Raw genomic sequence first — 18,225 nt, 5'->3', positions numbered from 1 at the left:
GCGAAGCGGAAGGAAAAACAGGGAGCATACGTGCAAAAGAGAGAGACCGGGCGATGGGCTGGGAGCTTGGCCAGATCGGGCAGCGGCGGCGGTAGCTGCGTTTGGTCACCGTTCGCCAACACCAGACCGATCGAGAGGGGCAGGCTATTGCAGTAGCGCAGAAACTCACCCACCGGCCCCGGTCGCGCCCTTTCGAGAGAGCCGCGTGCTCTCGCTGTCCCTCTGAAATCTACTAATCGGCTCTGACAAAACGGTCTTCCAAACACGGATTTTATGGCAGATTTCACAACAAATTGTTTTTGCATCACTGAATGTACAGTAATCATCTCTTACCTACTGCCATGGTGGTGTGATGTATATCATTTCAAGTATGTCATGAGCAAATGTTCCTAAGGTTTCATTCCTAGCTATAAAATCTTTGAAGAGGGCCAGGGTCAAAGTACAACACTTGGAACGCAGCTGTGCCACAAAAATAGAAGTTTTTGATCGGAAGCATGTTAGGAGAAAAAAAAAAGAGACTCTTGCTGTTCAAACAAACAAATTATATCTTATACATGTAGGCAAAATATCCGGTGAAACCACCTCTACGGTGCAAACTGTGAAAACTCCATCGAAAAAGGTTCAAAAAATTCTCAAAAAAATTACATATGTTAGAAAAGTGATGTTTTATATATGTGCAAAATTTCAAGCCAAACTTAATGGCATTTGGTAGCAGCAAAAAAAACAAATTCTGCATGAATAGTGATCTTTCAATGTCTGGCACTATTCATCGTAAATTTCTCTTTTTAATTCCTTCCAAATGATTTTGACTTTGAACTTGAAATTTTGCAGATTTGTAGAACATCACACTCCCAACATATGGTATTTTTGTAGAATTTTATTGAAACTTTTAAACATGGTTTTTATGAAGTTTTCACGGTTTGCACCGAATGAAGGTTTTCACCAGTCCGATCTGGCCAAGCTCCCAGCCTGTATGATTTGTGGCGCCCAAACATTCAACAGTCTTAGATTGAATATGTCGTATTGATGTTTAATTGTGAGATCATCTTATTTTTTAAGTAAATTTCACAAAACCACGCATATTGGAGTAGTCATCTCATGCAGGCACATCTTTCGCTAATTTGCCCGGAAAATCACACATTTTCAGTCACAATGTAACAACAAGCCCGTAATGACGCGATTAAACAAGTTGACAATTTTTCTTTCAGGTCGGGCCCACATGTCAGATGAACTGTCAAACCAGTTGGCCCGTTATGTCCGTCCATCTTCTTCTTGCTCTCCGGCGAAGCTCCCTGTGCTTCTTCTTCCTTGTGCCCGTGGTCTTCGGCCGGATGTAGCTCGGCCACCGTGGCTTGTCCGCGAGGCTGCCGCCGCACGGCGCATGAGCCCACGGCCGCCGTTCCGCACGCCCACGCGTGCCGTAGCTGTGCTGCCTGCCGCTGCTGGCCCGCCGCGTGCCCACGCGCCCCGGTCTGCCCACGCCGCCGCCCCTGCCTGCTTGCGCGCGCCCCGGCCTGCGCGCGACCACTCGCAGCCTGCCAACACGCGCCGGCCAATCATGCGCCCCTGCCGGCCCGCGCGCCGCCGCTTCCGCTTGCCCAAGTTGGAGCTCGGGATGCTCCCATGTTCCCGGAGCCATTGATGGAGGCATCATCTTCGTAGGCTGTACTTACCGGGCTAATGGGTTGGGTCGGGTCGGGTTCATCCGACATGTATCTGACATGTGGGCCCGACCTATAAGAAAATCTGTCAGCTCGCTTAATCACGTCATTATGGGCTTGTTGTTACATTGTGACGGAAAATGTGTGGTTTTCCGGACAAATTAGCAAAAGTGGTGCCTGCGTGAGAAGACTACCCCAATATGTGTGGTTTTGTGAAATTTACACTATTTTTTAAGCAAAAACATCTATGCCAGAGAAAAAAAAATTGTGTCTATGAGGTAGCAATTGTGAAACAAAAAGAATAAAGTACTTCCTCCGTCCAACAAAGACTGTCTCAACTTTAACTAAATTTTCATGCATTTATACACTAAGTCATGTCTAGATAGATCTAAATTTTGACAAACTTGAGACATCTTTTGTTGGACGGAGAGAGTATAACACAATCTTCTACGTCTAAATAGAAGACCCCCACTAGTTATTGCTCTCAACATTGCAAGCATACATCATCAGGCTCACATTCACTATCTATTTTCTCCACTAGTTATTTCTCTCAACATGTAATCAGGTCCGTATTCACTATCTATTTTCCTCAACATGCAAGCATGCCACCTCAACAGTGAAAGGGCATTTCTCTCCTAAGTGGTTTTGGTGATAATGACAACATGTTGTGTATCTAATCATGTGAAAGCATTTCAGATTCTATAAAGAACTTGGCACAAGACGTTGTGTGGACCCTCAAGAAGGAAAGAAGCGTAGCGGTGTTTAACAGCTTTTTCGATTGATTTGAGTCGTAGGACATCCATACTATTAAGAGGGAATACACAAGGGAAGGTAACGGGTGAATCAATTTCATGTACACATCTACACAAAATTGAACCCACTAAAAAGCCTACCCAAAAATGATATGGACATGCTAACCATGGATACGACCTTTGGTACCCTCAATTCTATAATATTTGGCAAGATTTATAATCAGGTGAATTCAAGTATTAATTGTTTTCATTGTCATATTTATGAAGAGGCGGAGCTACTACTATCTTGTCTCCTTTTATTACGTAGGCATTTTGTCGAGCTTTTCAAGTCCAAGGTCAAGATGAGATACGATAGAGGCAAACGGGAGGGCCAACAAGAATTAAGCATTCATACAGCTGAGAGGGAAGGATTTCAAGTGTACTTTCCAACAAATCAAACGGCACATGATTCGGAGCTCGCTAGAGAAAGATATCACGAATTAAAGTTGAATCCGATTCGGGTCCGAGCTGCCAAGAGACCCGAATTTGTTTTAATCACCCAGGCCGCATCCGGAGTCCAAATCAAGAAAACAAGTACTTGTTGGAAAGGTAATTACAAGACCTTTCCAACGGATCTGACCCCATCAAGAAATTCGACTCGTGCTGACTGTGGCGGACAAAACAAGCGAACGAATCTGTTTTGCTGTTTCCTAAAGAGTTGTAGTTTGTTAGGAAAGTTAGAGATAGAGTTGGATTTCGGCCTCCTTACTCAAGGTGGACGAAAATATCTCTCCCTCCTCCTTTATATACCCCATGAGCCCCTCTAAGGAGCCTTGGGTTTTTGATTAGATAAAGTTTAGCCATATTTGCTACTTTCGTGTAATCGCGTGTGTCGGTTAGACCACCTGTTTTACGGTCGTCAAGACTCCAACTTATCGTCTTGTTGAGACATTGGTTTGATATAGTATATTCGCAATTTTAGATTGCATCCGCTATTTATCTTGTTCTTGCTTGTTCTTCGATTGCTTGCAGGAACAAAGACCTTCGTGGTCAGGTTGATCGTGCCCCCGCGTGATCAATAACCCTCTGGAGTTGGTGTATCGATTGCTAAGGAGCTGCCTCCTAGGCCGTAGTCGGATCGTCAACGTCACCTCCTACCCAAATTGAGAGTTATCAATCTCATCGAAAGATCGGGCCACCCCGACCCATATCACGTGGTGAGAGAAAAACCAAACTTCAAAGTTCAGTTCTGAGTGCCCAAACTTCCCAGGTGCCGGAAGTTCCGGCAGAACCTCCGGCAGCTCTCTGTTACTCCCTTCGGAATTTGCGGAACTTCCGGTCCGGCTATTCTCCGGAAGTTCCGGCCTGAGACAGTTGTGCGCTGCATAACGGCTCGATTTTTGGGGACCCCATTTATATACCCCTTCGTCCCCAACGAGCTTCTTGCCCGAGCAAGCAGCCAAGAACACCACTTCTCTCCCCAAGAACTCCATAAGATTAAATGTACTAGATCTCCCTCCATAGAGCTTCCCCCTTGTTGATTCTTTGAGAATTGGAGGATAAGAGCTAGATCTAGGGTTTCACCAAGTCACAAAGTTGATTTCCCTTGTTTCATTTGTGGATTTTGTTTCTCTTGGGCATTTGGGAGTCCTAGACGGAAGCGGTTGCCTTAAGCTCTCCCTTGGTGTGAGGAGCTCGAATATTGGATTGGGAGCCTCCAATTGAGTTGTGGAGCTAGCCTCGATCAAGTTTGTAAGGGTTTGGACTTCGCCCCCAAGGAAGACACTAGTGGAGCTCACCTCACCTTTGTGGTGTTGTGAGAGGAGAATAGAGTGAGCCTTTGCGGCGCCTCTACCTTTGTGGTAGAGCACTCCTCCAAACAGAGACGTACACCTACCCTAATCGGTGGAACTCCGGTGAAAATCTTTGTCTCTCGTGCGGTATCATTTTCACCCTTTACATTCTTGATATCTATTGTTGCTTCGGTTATTGCACTTCATACTAGGGTTGCATTCACTTTAGAAAATTTAGTAAACCGGCCTAGGATTAATTGTTTGTATCTTTCTAGAAAAGGAAACGATAAAATTTGTTAGTCGCCTATTCACCCCCCCTCTAGTCGACCATACCGATCTTTCAAACAGGCGCACCACATTGCCATGCAAACTATATATGCCAGCTCATCAAGTCATGCATGTCTTTTTTTCATTGAAGCCATGCATGTAACTATTTACTCCCTCCGTCCCAAATTAAATGACTCAAATTTGTTCAAATATAGATATCTATGTCTAAAAAGCGTCTAGATACATGTAATAAAAAGTCACTTAATATGGGACGGAGGGAGTACACACCACTAGTCCATGAACTTGGCAAATATGAACACTTTAGTCCACGAACTCGAAAAACACACACTTAAACCCCTAAACTGGAACTAGTGTGTCACTTTAGTCCAAAAACGGTTCGGCGAGGATTAAACACGCCGCGTGGTCACCATGTCGGCTTCAGCGACCCTTTCACCGGCGTCCTCTCGTCAAAATTGAGCGCTGTGGACTTGATAGCAACCTTAGGTGAGGCGGCGGCGGCAACGTGTGGTTCTCAGGGCCTGAGGATCCCCGTCTGGGTGCGGCCGCCTTGCCCCTCGCGGGCGGCTCGGCATGGTGATTTTGCAAAAAAAATCCAAGCCTGCGGTCCTGGCCGAAGCCGACGTGGCGGCCACGTGGCGTGTTTAAACCTCGTCGAACCGTTTTTGGGCTAAAGTGACATAGTAGTCCCATTTTAAGGGTTTAACTGTGCGTTTTCCGAGTTCGTGGACTAAAGTGTTCATTTTTACCGCGTTCATAGACTAGTGGTGTATTTTACTCCTTTTGCATTAATCTATCAATTCAAATCATGCCACCTCATCCATCAAATCATGTTTTCTATTTTTTTTGGAAACGTTTTCTCTTTTAATACGTTATTTTGTCATATACTTCTTAGATTTTGTTGTTTTTAAATGTAAAACAAGAACACTTTTACATTTTTCCATTAGTTTTAATTAATTTAAAGCATATATATATATATTTATTTATTTATTTTAACACGGTTCCGCGGGCATTATCTAGTTGTAATAATAGGAAAACCTTAAAGACTAACGGATGTTTCAAAGTGGAAAACAATTAAAATTTTAAAAATTTTATAGATAAATGCATTTAATATGTATTTATTGTACATGTGATGTACAACCTCCGTCCGGGTTTATAAGGCCTCTCTATTGGATTATGTGCCAAAGTTTGACCAACAATTTTGCAAATAACATTTAAGATATGTATATAAAAGTTATATCATTAGAAAGAATTTTCCAATACGAATCCAACGGCATCCCTTTTGTGTCACAATAAACACATACAACTAATGTAATTTTTTGTCAAAGTTTGTCAAAAAATTCCGTGCGGACCTTGCGTACCCGGACGGAGAGAGTACTCCCTTCTTCCCATTTACTTGTCGTTTTAGCTAAAACACAAATACCAGGAGCAGTTTCAATGCTGGAATGTAGGCCGATTTGGAATTGACTGCAAAAACGCTTGGAGTAACTCACTGCATGCATGCCACTAACTGCGCGGCATGCAGCATGCCGAAACTGTGCCCATGCGAAGCCCGTTACTAATTAATGGGAGGGAAAGGAATTAATGAAAGAAGTAAACTATGGTAGCATTAATGGGTCGCTTAAAATCCGAGGAGTTTTTGCCGTCAATGAGATGGTTGCATGCTAGTAAGGCATTTAAATTGGGAAAATTTATAAAACCTAAAACGACAAGTAAAATGGGATGGAGGGAGTACATACCATCGGTTCTTTAAACGAACCTATATATAGAGCCAACCACAGAAGACAACCACTGCAGTATAGCAATCTACATCTAGAATCGAAGAGAGGCGGAGACCTAGCACACATAGTAGATAGAAAAGCCATAGTCATGGCAAAACTCATGTGTCTGCTCTTAGTTCTCCTTGCTATTGCAGCAACAACATGGGCTGAGAGCTGCGATAAAGATCGTGAAGACATGATCAGCGAGTGTTACAAGTACGAAAAATGGCCAGCGAAGCCAAAATTGGATCCGTCCGAGGCATGCTGCGCCGTGTGGAAGAGAGCGAATATCCCATGCCTGCGCAAGTTAATTACCAAAGATATAGAGAAGGTATGTTGCATGGAAAAGGTCGGGTACATCGCCAAATTCTGCAAGAAACCTTTCCCACCCGGCTACAAGTGTGGAAGTAAGTGAGGATTATTATGTTTGTACATGTGTGTAGTGTACGGATGGATTTCACATGCACGAACTTTCTCTTCAAAAAGTGCATGGTACTTATTTTTTGTTTTGGATGGTCATGCAGGCTACACCTTTCCTCTGGTGAAATAACAGACTCATGTTGATGCCCTTCGTACGAGGAGAAGAGTCGGGTTTTAGTTTCCTGGTGTCCTCGTTGCGGCTTCCTCCTGAGATCTATAATCTGTGATCTTGGGCTCATAATTATTTATGTTTATCACTTTATATGAGAATCGGGATCAATAAACATCTTCAAAAACAGAATTTTCTCAGTACAGTGTGACCTTTTTCCCAAACCATCTGGATTTTCATTGTTTCCAGCATCTGGCTTGTACTCCGTCCGTCCCGTATTAAATGTCGCAACTTTGTCTAGACGCTTTAGTGTGTAGGTACATGCGTACCAATGGCCGATATCCAAATGGCACAACACTCATTTACCAAACATTTTATATACATATACAATGAGAATACAGAACAAACACACAACCAATGTCTCGTATGTATCCAAGTTGGCACAACAACCATTGAACAATTTTTATGCACAAATACAAGGATCGATAATCACTTGGCATGTGATAGCTATTTGATTGGGTGCCATCGTCAAGCCATCTATTCATTCTGTTGTGAAATGAATCTGTGTGTTCTTTCCATTGAATGATGATCATATATATACAAGGGGAAGGGACACCAATAAATGCAATGGTGTCCTAAGATTTGGTACTCGCGTCCCAGTTTCGGGAAAATTGGGACGCGAACGGTTACAAGGTTAACTGCCTAATTAACTAATAATTAACTAATAATTAATCCTAATTGATCATAACTAATTATTCTCAACACCCCCTTGATCAATTTGCTCCGTTGATATGTATATTTTTGAATCATCATGGAATCTTGTAATCTTTTAGTTTCCTCCAAAACCCCTGTGGGAAAAATATTGAGGAAATAATAGTAATATTGATATGTTATGAAAACTCCCTTTAAAAACCCTATGGGACAACAAGGAGAAAATTGTATAACATATATTGAATATTGTCTCTTGATAATTCATGTCGAATTATGTGAACAATAAATATGTCTTGTATATTATCCACAAAAACCCCGATGGGGAAAATAGAAAATATGGCATATAATCCGATGTTAATATTGTCTCATTAAAAACCTTTTATGAGAAACTACTGAGTAAAACTCATAATAGTAAAAGAGTGCAATATGATGTTATGAACAGGTTAAACTCAGGTGAATACTCCCCCTGATGCTTGCAAAATTTTAAGTCGTCGCATACCAATCCCATATCCACATTTCTGAAATGTGGAGTTGGGTAAGGACTTAGTGAACAAATTTGCGAGGTTATCACATGATTTGGTTTGCAAGATATTTATCTCCCCATTTTGTTGTAATTCATGAGGATAGAATAGTTTAGGTACAATATGTTTAGTTATATTGCTTTTTATATAACCTGTTTGCATCTGGGCAACACAAGCAGAATTATCCTCATAGATAATTTGTTGGTGATTCAATCGAACCAATACCACATGATTGTTGTATGTGGTTAATCATTCTGCGTAGCCATACACTTTCACGAGATGCTTCATATAAAGCTATTATTTCCAAATGATTTGTGAATGAAGCCACTAGAGTCTGCTTAGCTAGAAGACTTCCACGATATGGCTGTCCCACCGTGTTGGAACACGAAACCGGTCTAGGATCTGGCATTGTGGGGATCAGATAAATAGCCAGCATAAGTGTATCCGATTAATTCATAGTCTTGGTTTTCCTTTTGGAAATATAGACCTAGATCTTTAGTGCCTTGTAGGTAGCGAAAAACTTGCTTGACTCTAACCCAATGGCGTTTTGTTGGAACTGCGCTGTGTCTAGCTAGTAAATTTACCACAAATGCAATATCCGGCCAGGTGCAATTTGCTAGGTACATTAATGCCCCAATAGCACTAAGATATGGGAACTCAGGTCCCAAAATTTCCTCTCCATCACCTTTTGGTCTGAATGGATCTTTCTCTATGTCTACAGATTGAACTACCATAGGTGTTTTGCATGGATAGGATTTGTCCATGTTAAATTTCTCCAAGATTTTCTGGATATATGTAGTTTGGTGAACCAATATTCCCGAAGGAAGGTGCTCAAGTTGTAAACCTAAGCAGAACTTGGTTTTACCCAAATCTTTCATTTCTTCCATTATTAGATGATTACGAGCTTCATCTATATCCTGTTTGTTGCCAATGATGTTTAAATCATCGACATATACAGAGATAATGCAAAATCCTGTTTTGGATTTCTTGATGAATACACATGGGCAGTCATCATTCTTAGAATAACCATTTTTAATGAGAAACTCACTTAGTCGGTTGTACCACATTCTACCCGACTGTTTTAAACCGTATAAAGATTTATTCAATTTTACACAGTACATGTTGCGTCTTGCATTAGTATTCGGAATTTGGATTCCATCCTGAGATTTTGGGAATTTTGCTTTATTAAGATTATGACCAACAGAATTATTAATAATTTTCCGTATCATCCCAATATCAGGGTGAAATAGGCGATCATGCCTAGTCTGGAATGTATTGACATTTCGAAAAATTATTTTATACGCAACATGGGCTACAGGTTTTATGTATGTATACTACAATCTGGACGATAAAGAAGGAATTTTTTCAAAAAATTTGTTTGCCATATCCGTTACTTTTTGTAAATAGGAGAAATTCCTCATTGTTGTCATCGTGGGTTTCTATATGAATCCCATTTTGACGGATATGCCTATAACTTATTAGAGTACGAGTTGAATCGGGATACAGTAAAGCGTCCTCGATTATTACTTGTGTACCCATAAGAAGTGTGATGATGGAGAAGTGCCAACAATTAATGTATCGCGTCCAGCGAATGTCAAAATATTCCTTTGCGTTTTAGTAAGAGTTTGAAAATATTTTGTTTGCCTAAGTATAGTGTTTGTGGTGGCGCTGTCCACAAGGCAAAGTTCTTCGTCCATTTTGGATTGACTCCCGTAGAAAACTGTAAATGGAAAAAAGGAAGAATTTTAATATAATTCGTAATGGATATATAGAATACATACAAATTTATTTATGTATTAAATTGATAATACAATATCGTAATTTACAATACATATGTCAAATATGTAGGTACCAAAGTGCTGATACAATAATGTAATATTACAATATAGATGACAACGGTCACTATAATTTATTTACAACAATACATAGGAACATAAATATAGATAATATCTATTTCAGAGGTAGGTGAACTAGTTTAGGTCTCCAAACATATCATTAGAAGTAAATTCAATGATCATGTTCTCCGTGCTCATTAGGTCCTCAGACGTTTGGATTATCAGGTTGTTGCTTGGCTCTTCTTTGATATCATCCGAACAACCGGCTTCCTTGGAATTGTCGGATTGGAAATTGAAGTGTGATTCAAATCTTGGTCCTTGATGAGCAGGTCGCTTGCGTCCTACGGATTGGAGGTACAGATCTACCAAATGACGAGGGGTACGGCATTTCTTTGTAATATGCTTGTAGCATCCACATTTCTGACAAACTTTAGATTTGTCGTATTGTGGTTTGAAAGTGCCTTTCCCCTTTTCCTGTACACGTGGCTTGTCTTTCTTGTTGCCCTTTTGCTTGCCTTTGAAATTGTTTGGTCGATTATTCGATCCATTGAACTTGTTGTTTTTCTAAAAATTGGCATGTACTTCAGGCAAAGGTGCAGCCCCTACAGGACGTTGTTGATGGTTCCTCATTAGAAGTTCATCATGCTTTTCGGCTTGAAGTAAAACATGGATAAGATGAGAATATCTATTGAATTAGCGTGCACGATACTATTGCTGGAGGATCCTATCGACCAGAAGCATAGTGGATAAGGTCTTTTCAATCTTTTCCGCTTCAGAAGGTTCCTTCTCGCAAAATTGCAAGTTTGAACAAATTTTATGAACGGCATGATTGAACTGTCCAATAGATTTGAAATCTTGTAGGCGTAGTTGAGTCCATTCATGTGTGGCTTTAGGCAAAATCACGGCCTTCTGCTGTTCATATCTAGTTTGAAGGGCAAGCCATAGTGTGTATGGATCAGCATGGATGTGGTTCCTTATAGTATATAAGGCATTATATTTGTAAACATCTGCGATGGGCGGTTGTCCCTCTTGAGGAGGTTGTATGGTCGCTGAAAGACCGGGTGACGCAAGGCTCACTTTTACGTCCATTGCCTAAGTTGGATAGTTTCGACCGTAGAGAGCGAGTTCATCAATCTCTTTCCCGGTCATTTTGTCCTACATGGGTTGAAAAACCATGGATTTTGTCAATTACTAGTAGGTAAAGCCAAAATATTGGTGGTCATTGTTGTAATTAAATTGCAACAGAATGCATGAAATTTAATCAATGTTAAATTCATATAGTGTAGACCTCAAATAACACATTGAAGATAATCACTGATTATTGGTGTAGATCTCTCAGCTCTATGCGAAAAGTTCGTTGTTTTCAATAAGGTGTATGTTCCCACGGAACATTCAACGCCATTTAGCATTTTACCGTTATTAAATAACTGTAGCACCTTGTGTTATTTTTTTTAATTTAATATTGGAAGAGCACGTTGAAGATAGTCATTGTGTGTATTCGACACAATGTAGACCTCTCAGCACCACGTGAAATAATTCGCTGCTTTCAATAAGGTGTATGTTCCCACGGAACATTCAACGCCATTTAGCATTTTACCGTTATTGAAAGTCTATAGTACCTTGTGTTTGGCATATATTAAATTGAGATAGTCACATAGTGATAATTTTTTGCTTATCACTAATGGAGATTTTTCTTCGATCAAGTCTAATTTGGGCATTTTTGATGCCATTTTGGGACTTAATCATTCAAGCAAAACTCTCAAATATGCAAGAAATAAAGATCTCAATTGCCAAGGCGTAAATGTCACATGTAATAGGGGATGTATACCATACAAACATATTGAACACGACAATATTTACATTTACATTTACATTTACATAGGAATATGTCTTTTAATAGGAATCCATCCTAAACCACTGGAATCTAAATAAATATAAGTGCAGGGACCTATAAGTATGTAAAATACTACTGTTAATTAGATACATGGACCAAATCGCAAATAGCCGAAAACTTTGGGCTTTTCTGCAAAATGGCATTTGCCAGTGGCGGGGGGAGGGGGGTGCGCGCGCGCAGGGGCGTGGCCCTGGGCCTTGGCGGCCTTTTGGCCGGCCCAGGTCGGGCAGAGGGGGTCTCCGATTGGGTATAGAGGGGGGGGGGACGGCCGTTAGGGTTAGGGTTCCCCGCCCATCCCGTTGCCGCCGCCAATCCCGCCGCCGCCACCGTTATGTTGCTGCCACCGCCGCTTCCCCGCCACCGCGTCGCTGGCGCTGTTAGAGGGAGGGTGGCCCCCCCTCGTTGGAGGAGGAGAGGCCGAGGGCGGTCGGGTTCCACCCGCCGCAGGCCGGTCCGGCGCGGGGAGCCGCCATGGCGGCCACGAACTTGCGGAGGAGCCGCCGGGCTTCGGGATGAACATTGTCCAGCACTTCTCCGGCATCGTCGTCGGTAGTTGGAGCGGGATCAGCGGCCGGAGGCGCGGCGTCCGCGGCCGGTGGCGCAGCGTCGGCGGCTGGCGGGGATGGAGTCGGGGACGAGAGCGGCGGCGCTACGCCATCCCACGTCAGGCACGGCATGTGCCCATGGGTTGGACAGTACAACGGCAGTGGAGGAGGCGCAAGGGCGAGGACGAAGTCGTCTTCATCGCCGAGCATGGGCGGCGCCGGCCCGGACAACATCCAATCCATCGAAGGGGTGTAGTCCGGGGAGGTCGGCATCGTAGTGGCCGTCAGTGTGGTGGTCGGTGGTGTGGCCGTGGTGGGCACGGCATGGCGGGCACGGCGTCCATCCGCACGGGTCCGGCGGCGTGGTGACCACCGGCGACGAGGGGCCCACCGGCAAGTCCAGCGGCGGCGACCACGACGGTAAGCTCCCGACGATGTGCTCCTTGGCCGAAGAACTCGAGAGAAGAGCAACAAAAACAAGGGGAAGGGGCACCAATACATGCAATGGTGTCCCAAGATTTGGTACTCGCGTCCCAGTTTTGAAAAAAGTGGGACACGAATGGTTACAAGGTTAACTGACTAATTAACTATTAATTAACTAATAATTAATTCTAATTGATCGTAACTAATTATTCCGTACGCATTCATCGATCTTACTGGAAATGAGGAGGGACACGGGGATTGAGAGCTGACGCAACACAATAATTTTATTTATCAATATATACGGTATTTAACAGGAAAATGTTCTTATGCACCTGGAGGTGATCGGACCTAAAATCTGGACCGTGTAATCCTCTTTAAGATCCGGAACTGACCCCACCTCCATTTTGTATATTCAACCGTATATCTTTCCCCTCTTCGTATTCATGGTGGGGGCAGCACTTGCACGTAGTGTCCATCTGCCTCCTCAGTCCTCACCCGATAAGAACATCTTCAATGGCATCCCCGAAATTATCCCAAATGTCCTATTCGAGGGATACAGACATTTTGTTCTCCAAATCATTTTCTAATGGCATTCCCTGAACGAACAAAATGTCATATTTGTTCGGACACATCCCTCAAACTTGCCCTAAATTTGGGAGAGGTTTGGGATGTCCGGACATTGTCCGGTGCTCTCTTTTGTCCACTCCGGCCCCACAACAAGAGATGAGAAAAGGAAAAGAAAAAATGAAAAGGAGAGGAGAAAGGATAAAGAGAAAAAAATGTTAATTTGGGAAAGAAATTTGGGGATGTGGTTGGGTGATTTGGACGGACATGAGAAGGATACACGTCCACTTCTCCCCAAATGAAAAAAAAAGAAATTTTAGACAAAATTTACGAGATTCCATTAGAGTTGCTCTGGTCTCTTTGCTCTCTCTCGAGCGTTGTCCCTCCTCCATCTCTCTCACTTTGCGCACACGGATACATCTTCCCCAGCGACGAGGATGGTAATTGGGCGGATGGCACCGGTGAGTCCGACGAGATCGAGTTCCTCCAGCACCGCGCCCCCACGTCGCATCCCGTCCTAGGCGCCTCCCTCACGGAGCCGTCGGTGGCGAGCAGCATGCCGAGGTGGTGGAGAACTCGTGGTGGAGGAGAACTCAGGAGTCGGCGCCGGGATTTTGGACTCGGGGAAGACGAGCTCGGCGGCGGATTCCGGACTCGGGGAAGAAGACCTCGACGATTGGATTAGGGCTTCGGGGAAACGAGCTCGGTGGCGGGATTCCGGACTCCCGGAAGAAGACTTCGACGACTGGATTCCAACTTCGGGGAAGACGAATTCAGCGAGAGGATTCCGGACTCGGGGAAGACGAGCTCGGCAGCGGGATATCGGACTCGGGGAAGACGACCCCGACTCTGGCATCTTTCGAGCGTGGCGGCGGCGGGATTCGGACTCGGGGAAGACGACCCGATTCCGGGACCTTCCGGGCGTGGCGGTGGGATTCATACTCGAGCAAGACGGCGGCGCTCGCGTCCGGCCGGTGGGGAGAGAGAGAGAGAGAGTTAGGAGGGGGAGCCATTGAATCGGTGGGAAGACGGGAGCATGCCCACGTGTGTGGGCCCATGCTGATGTATAAGGTAAGTATAAGAATCGTATTTGAAAATGAGAAATTGATGGCACACATCTCGAGAATAAATTAGATGGCACAAATTTAGGCTCGGATTGCACATGCATAAAATCCACGTCCTTTTTAACATGCATGACCGTAACCAAGGCATGCATGTGACTACGAGAGACCAAGACCATCTCTGCAACATGTTGTGCGGTGTTCCAACGGACCATCTCTGCAACATGTTGTGCGGTGTTCCAACCGTGTGGTTACTGTTCTAAAAAGGACAAATGGACTTCATGCGGGTGAAAAAAAAACTATCTGGAAAATATTTTGTCACTCGCCCTATTTGTGTGGTTAACTTTTTTCAATAAAAAAGTTTCATATAATACTTCACCTTTCCCGCCAATCCCTTCCCAATCGGTTCCGCGAGCTGAGCACATGGCAAAATCTATACCCGAGCATGCACAACAGAATTAAAACCCCTCTCGCATGTAAAAAAACAAGAATGATAATGCATGCTCACGTCAGCCAAGATTCCATCATGATCCGAAAATTGAAAACGTTTTAGCGCTCAGACGGTGCAACGGATTTATGATCCCTTTTCACCGTTGGGTTTGTGACGACGAGAGTTTCAAAACTAGATCCCACTTGGGCATGTTTCGACAATATTTTTTCAAGCTCAAAAGTAACCAACCACTAATAGGTGAGTTACTCAACATATGAACAAGTACTTACCGGCTTAAAAAAAACTAGATCATCACTCGAACACCTCGGTAACTTGGAGAGCTCGATAATTACAACGGTACCACGATCATGAACAGTAACATGGACAACTCTTTATCTATAGCAGTGCCATGGTGAGTAACTACATCAATACCACATTAGTAATTGTAACACGAAACCTAGTTAACTATATCAGTGCTATGATGCAGGTGGTAACTACCACACAAAAACCCTGGTAACTTTGTAGTGATATGGTGGTAATCGAAACCTAAATAGATCGATAGCTATATCGGTGACACGATGGTAACTTTAACCTAAACGACTGGATAACCACATGAGTGTCACGATGGTAACTATAACCTAAACGATTGGATAACTAATGTGTGTCATGATGATAACTGAAACCTAACCGACTAGGTAACTACGTGAGTCCGTGGTGATAACTGTAACTTACACGACTGGATAACCACATGAGTGTCACGATGGTAACTATAACCTAAACGATTTGATAACTAATGTGTGTCATGATGATAACTGAAACCTAACCGACTAGGTAACTACGTGAGTCCATGGTGATAACTGTAACTTACACGACGTGATAACTACATGAGTGTCATGATGGTAACTGTAATCCAAACGACTGGATAACTGAATCAGGTCATGGCGGTAACTACAACCTATTCGGTTGGATAACTACATGAGTGTCATGGTGGTAACTGTGACCTAAATGAATGAATTGCGTCATGGTGGTAACTGAACTACACAAGTTGGTAACTGCATCAATTGCGTTGATGGTAACTATAATCTGAACATCAGGTAACTACATCAGCTCATGTTATACCTATAACCTAGACATGTTGGTAACTGCATCTATGGTAACTATAACCCAAACAGACAGATAACTACATCAATGATATCATGGTAACTGTAACCTAAAACTGTTGGAGAACTACATGAGTACTATCTGGGTAACTCTAACTACAACATGTGGATAACTACATTGGTGATGCGTTAATAACTGCAACATGAACAACTCGGTAACTAAATTAGTGCCGTGATGGTAACTATTAGCTTGACATGCTATGGTGGTACTTGATTACTTTAATGACATTGTAATTTTCCCATACATCATAGTATGGTGGTGATGCTAAATAATGTCTCGATCAATCAAGTTGGAGAAAAACAAGCTAGTACGACAACATGGCTCTTCGATCCACTCCACCAGTAATTAGCTAACTACCAAGCAATCGCCGAATTATAACTGCTAGGAAGACCGCCATGCCAAGAAAAATTAAGTGTAGGTGACACACCTTGTGAAATCTCTCTAGCCCAGTCACCTCACAAATCACTACCATAGAGCAGAAAAGAGAATAGAGCACGTCTTTCATTGCAAAACATGCTAACTGCAAAGTAAGCCTAGTCCACCAATTGAGCAAACACACATAAATTTGAAGCAATGAAAAGTTTGAGAGAAAGAAGGAATGGAGTCATACAATTTCAGGCATGGTGAAGATGGTCTTGCTAATCACATTGATAGACCCGGACTTGTTAAGCAAACACGTGATAAATGGCCAACCGTCGGCTTCGTGGTGTAGTGGAAGAGTCGCAAGAACTTGTCGCAAGTCACTGTGTCCTCGTATGGTGCTCTTTTTCACGTTCAGAATAATTAGCAGGTTCTGGATGGGTTGCACAGTGTGTTCCGTGTAATTGTCATTTCATCGAACAGGTACGGTGCGACTCTGTTGGGGAGCTGAGCAACGACGCCAGCGCTGGTACGAGCCTCTACCCTGTCGTTGCTGCTACGCGTGATTTGCTTGGACGGGCGTCGAGGAGGCGGGCCAGCTCGGCCTGTTGCACGTTGTTGCTTGTTGCGGCTGGCCCTTTCTTCTTTCCCTGCTGGACATCAACATGGCGATGCTCCTCCTCGTCCTCTTGCTGGGGCAAGGAATGGGAGCTGACGACCTCACGTGGGGCAGGGCGTCCCCTTGGAGGAGGCGGAGGTTGGGGGAAGACCTAGCACGCTCGGCCCCGGGATGGCGAGTGGGTGAGGCTTGACGAGTGACGACCACGTCTTCGAGGCAGAGGAAGGCCACAACGAGGAAGATGAAGACAAGGATGCCCCCAAGTTCAGCTGCGCGTCAGGCCTGCATATGACCGCCGCTTGCTGCTCCTGCTTCGCGACCGCGCCGCCAGTTCGGGGACTTCCTCCATTTGAAATGGGGTTGGGGGCTGCCAGTGAAAGAAACAAGGAAGACAAAACCAGCGGGTGGAAGAAACAAAGAAGAAAGGAGGCTCGGGAAATTTGTAGACCGAATGATCGCGATCGAACGGCGAACGAGACGTACGCACGTAAGGTGAGTTGCCGTACGCCTGGAAAATAGATTTTCCGTAATACTTATTGTTTGAGTGATAAATGAGTTCAGACCCATCCCATAAATTATTACAAAGATTAGAAAAAAAAAATCTAATGGCCACCAATCCTTATGCCATAATGTCATCCATGGTGAGGTGATGGGTAAACACCTCTCTGGTCATCCAATTCAGTTGAAAGCATGCAATCATAAGGTCATCTTCAATAGGCATCTTCAATGGGAAGCTGTACTAATTTTCATCTCATGGCTTCTCTCTCTCCTCTTTTTTTGTTTATTTTCTTCTTTCTCCTAGTGGGCCCACATGTCATACTCTATTTATTCTTAATACCCATGCACAATCTGTTACTTCTACAAGTAACTAGTACTATCTATTTTAGCCATCTCTCTTTTACGTAGGACTAATACCTGCTTAGTACCTCCTATTGTATATGCCCTAATTAGCTCCTATCCTCTCACCTCGGAAGCATATACCAAATACAAAACTAGCGTGTGCATAATTAGTATCTGCATTGAGGAAAAAATAATTCTTTTGTAAAAGACACGTCATTTCTACAGAGTCATGTACTTAGCCCAGTACCCGCTAGAATTAGTACTCAATTTTCTAATAACCCCCTATGGCCAGTTTACAAACTTATGGATCACACACATGCGTGGTGCCGTGGTGGTATAATGAATAAAGTAGAGGGGAGCTAGACTACCGGGCAAGTAGAACATGCAAAATGACGGTCAAAGCACTAATGTCTAACATTATTAGAAAGACAAAAAAATCATGGCTTAACCCTTGTTAGTGTCTTTTGCGCAAATTATCCCTTGTAAGAACAACCCTTTACAA

This window comes from Brachypodium distachyon, chromosome 3 (assembly GCF_000005505.3).
Source record: "Brachypodium distachyon strain Bd21 chromosome 3, Brachypodium_distachyon_v3.0, whole genome shotgun sequence".
Lineage (NCBI taxonomy): Eukaryota > Viridiplantae > Streptophyta > Magnoliopsida > Poales > Poaceae > Brachypodium > Brachypodium distachyon.
This window is presented reverse-complemented; position numbering follows the sequence as displayed.